Below are 4,304 nucleotides of genomic sequence, written 5' to 3'. Positions count from 1 at the left end.
CTGGCTGCTATTATCCCCGAGACAAAGAGGGACAGGCAGGCAGATTACCTTGGCCTTTATTTTTTTCAGCTGAGAGCAAAGAAAAGCCTTAAATGAGCTTGCTGCCAGGGAGGGATTGACGGGGTAGAGCCCCCAGTGCCCTGGCTCCTGCCTCTCCCCAGTTGCCGCGGGACCCCATTTCTCATCCCTCGTGCTGCCGGTCACTCCCTGCTCTGCTGCAAAGCCCAGGCTGAGGCAAGGTTTTGCCTCGAGGCTGGGCTCCACTGGAGCTCCCCTGCAGTGTCTCAGGCCGTGCAGCACCTGGGGCTGCCGTGGCCAGGGTCAAACAGACGCTCACACCCAGCTCGCCGGGCTGGAGCGGCGATGGACTGCCAGGGTCTCATCCCGCCCGGCTCCGGGGCTGTATCCCATCCGGGCTGGCCCCATGCCGACACGGCACCGCCACAGCGAGGGCCACGTCCCCTCCATACGGTGCCGCTGGCCGGCTCCCAGCGCCGGGGCAGGTGCTCTTGTCGGGACTACACAAACCCCATTGTCGGGGCGCGGAGCGCTTCCCTCCCCGGGCAGGGCCCGCGCCAGCCCCGGCACCGCCGGCCGAGCCCGGCCACGTCCCCCTCGAGGTGCCCTCGGAGGATGCTCCCCGTGCAGCCGGTGTCCCCTGCTGTCCCCTCCGCCCTCCCGGGCAGCCCCGCGGGGTGCTCGTGTCACCCGCCGCTGAGGTGCTGATGGTTTTATGCCCAGCACTTAATTATTTCCCCGATGGCCAGCGCCGTGTGCTGGCGAGCGGCGCTGGTGTGACCCTGCCGCCGCTGCAGCCTGGGGAGCTAATGGCAGAAGCACACCACACGTGGAGTTTAATTATTGGCTTTCTTCCTCAACAGAGTACATTGGCTGACCTTAATGCAATTAATTAGGGCTTAATCAACTTCTGGTGGCTCAGCACAGCACACAGTGATTCCTGCCTTTCCAGGAGGGTTTATAAGAGGTTAAAGCAGTAAAGGGGAGGGTGTGCTGTTGTTTGTGGGTTTTGTGAGGCTGTGCTGATAAGTAGAGTTGAGTTTAGTCAGGTATTGGGGTAGAATTTGTGACCTCCCAGGCTGGGCCTATTGCTGGGCATTCTGGTAAAGGCAGGGGAGAGGTGAGCTGGACTCAAAAGCCGTGTCTGAAGTGATGCTTCTGCACAGAAGTGCTTGTTGCTTGGTCTTAGCATCACACTGAGCTCTGGGATGGCTTGTGGTGGGACTGTGGCTGGGTTATGCATTCAGCAGCTGTTGCTGGGTGGCTCTTAGGTTTGCACCCAGAGTGTTGGAGGTGATGTGTAGGGAGCCCCTTCACCTCCTTGAGCAGCTGTCAGCCTTGGAGACAAGAAGCTGTTGGTCACTGACTGTTCCTGAGCAAGAGGGAGGCTCCTTCCCCTCCCTGCCCAGCAGCACTTAAAAATTAATAATTCTCATTAATATAACAGAATGTCCCCAGCACCCTTGCCATGGGCCTCTGGCTCTGCATCCTGTGGCTCTTCTTGGTTTGCCTGCTGGGTGCCCCAAAAGCTTTTGGAGCCCCTAGAAAGGGGATTAGACACAGATGTCCAGCATAAAGACTTATTTGCCCACCTTGTGTTTCCAAGCCAGCAGGCACCTGTTGGCATAGCTGGTGATGGGGTGCCCTGTCCTTGGGCTGCTGGGGATGAAGTGACTCAGCCTTGGCCTTGCAGAAAGCTCCTGGCAGGGGTGGTGGCCATGTGCAAGTGGTGGCATGTCCTGGAGTCAGCTGTGGTGATGGTGGTTGAAACCACGGCTGTGTATCCTCACATCCTGCATGCTTTGCATCCTCTCTGTGCCATCATCCCACAGTGGCATGTCCCTCCCTCTGCTGCTGTTTCCTCGGGTTCCTATGTCCCCGACTGTGCCACCAAGCCCCCTCGTGCAGGCTGCCCAGTGCTGGGAATGGGATGTGGCAGCAAGAGCTGTGCCAGGCACTGTTACTGCCTTGTTTGCTTCAGTGCCAATTCATTAATATCAAAAAGCTAATTAGGATTCCATGGCCCTTCCCACCCTGTCCTCTCCTTTGGAGGCTGGAGGATACTTGTCTGCAGGATTTTGCTGCGGCCCTGTGTTCAAAGAAGTCAGCTCTGGTCTGTCCCATCCCGGTGGTTTGTGTCCCTCTCTCTGTTCCTGGTTAATCCACGTGGCTAAAGCCCCTTGAAGCCTGGCAAATGGGAAGTGATATTTTGCCAATAATCCCTCTGCTCTCCTGGGCAGGCTTCTCATATTACAGGTTTATTAAAAAAAACAAAACCCAGGCAGCAATAACTGTGGCCCCAGGGAGAGCCCAAGCACAGATTGTTCCTGGTCAAGCCCCACCTAACAGGAGAGCCCAGGCAGAGGCACTGCAGGCCCAGCCCTGTCTCATGGAGCATCTCTAGGCAGAGCCCAGCCCCTCTTGCAAGCACAGAAGGAGCGAGCCAAAATCCTCTTTCTCTCTAGGGAACAAGCAGGATTCCCATGAGTCACAGACTAAATCCAATTTCCCCCCTCAAAGGCTGTGGGATAAACTCTGCTTTTGCTCACCAGGGATCCCCAGTCCAGTGCCAGCACCTCCTGGTGCATGTTCCCCACGGCTGGGCAGGAGCAGCTCCTGCACTGGCATTTTGCTGGCACAGGACAGAGCCAGCACCACCTGCCTGGCACCGACTGGGACAAACACAGGCTCTGCTGCTGATTTCTGTGCTTGGCTTTGCAAAGCTTTTGAGGAAACTTGCCCAGAATTAGGGATGCTGTTTGCTGTTTCTTCCAGAACAGGGTAGTGATGTTCTTCCATCCTTTCCCAAAGTCTTGCGTCCTTGAGGATGGGTTTTCCCATGGGAAATTCAAACCACTAATATGTGTAGCTAGGGGTGGTTTTTTTTTTTGCTTTTTCCTGCAAAAAATACCAACTTCGCTTCAAGGAATCTCACTTCAGCTCGAAATATTTCATTGCATGGACTGGGGGTTTCCTTCTGGTTTTAAGTCAACATTTCCACTCAAAATGTCACTCAGGGAAAGCTGGTTTTTTTTACAGCAAAAGTCTGTGATGACATTTTAAGTGGAGAAGAAAATTACTGCTTCGTTTCAAAATGCCAACTTTGAGTGGGGTGGGCTTAGAATTTTGGTTTGTTTTTTTTTCGTTCCAGTGTTTCCCAGGAGAAAAGCAAAATGGTTTCATTAGACTCGAGTAACTGTTGCCCCCCCATCATCTCCAAAATAAATCTTTTTTTTTTTTTTTTTTTTTTTTTTTAACCTGTTTGCATTTTTGTAGCAGAGAAACTTTTGCCATGAGAAGTTGTGCTCCTGTGGGATGCTGCCTTGAGAGGGGACAGCCCTGCTGCATCCAAACCTGAGCCCTCTATGGCAAATTCTCTGCCACCAAACTCCAGTGAGGACCTGTGGGAGAGACTATACTGCTGCTGGCTGGCCTGGGTTGCTGTGGGAAGGATTAACAGCACATCCAGGTTTTGAAGCTCTCCTCTTCCTGCTTTCCCTCTGTCTTGCGCTCCTGCTTTTATTTCATACAGCTCTCCTCGAAAATCGCTTGTTCTACATTAGGCTAGAGACTGGAGTTATCTTCCTTTTATTTATTAGGGTAATTATACCTAATGATTCACATGCTCGGGGAGAGTAATTGCTCCCAAATACAGCGCTGCCAGTGCTCTTACCCAGCCGGGGTGCAGTGATTCACAAACACATCTTTTCCTACAATTCATCAGCTGATGATCCCGTAATTGCTGACTTGGTTTGGAGCACTAAGGAGCGGTCGGGACCCGGCGCTGCCCTCGGGGTGTTCCGTGGTCCCCTGGGAGCGTCTCCTCCCTGCCACCTGATGCCCGGCACCGTTCGCTTCCTGTGGGGCTTTTGCTGGGGATTTCAGTTGGGCCAAGCCCCTCAAACTGTGGGATCTGTGCTTCTGAAAGAGTCACGGTGCCTCATCTGCTAAATTCCGTGGCACAGCCTGGCCAAGGGAAAGCCTCCCTTGGCAGTGGGAAATGATCTCTCCATCATCCCAAAAAGTGGCAGAGATGTGGTTTTATGCTCACCTCTTCACAGCTCTTGGAGAAAATGGGTGAGAGCCTTGGAAATACGGATGTGGAAAGCCAACCCCCCCAGGTTTTGCATTGAAACAAAGCTTCTGTGTGGATGGATTCCCCCTTCCTTGGGGTCTGGCAGCCCCCTGCCTGCACTGCCCCAGGAGGGGAGAGCCTTGCCTCAGCACTCCTGCCCATCCACCATTCAGCGTGGGCAGGGACATCCCACGAGGCATGATGTGCAGAG

The sequence above is a fragment of the Lonchura striata genome, chromosome 12, assembly GCF_046129695.1.
Source record: "Lonchura striata isolate bLonStr1 chromosome 12, bLonStr1.mat, whole genome shotgun sequence".
Lineage (NCBI taxonomy): Eukaryota > Metazoa > Chordata > Aves > Passeriformes > Estrildidae > Lonchura > Lonchura striata.
Note: the sequence above shows the minus strand (reverse complement) of the source record.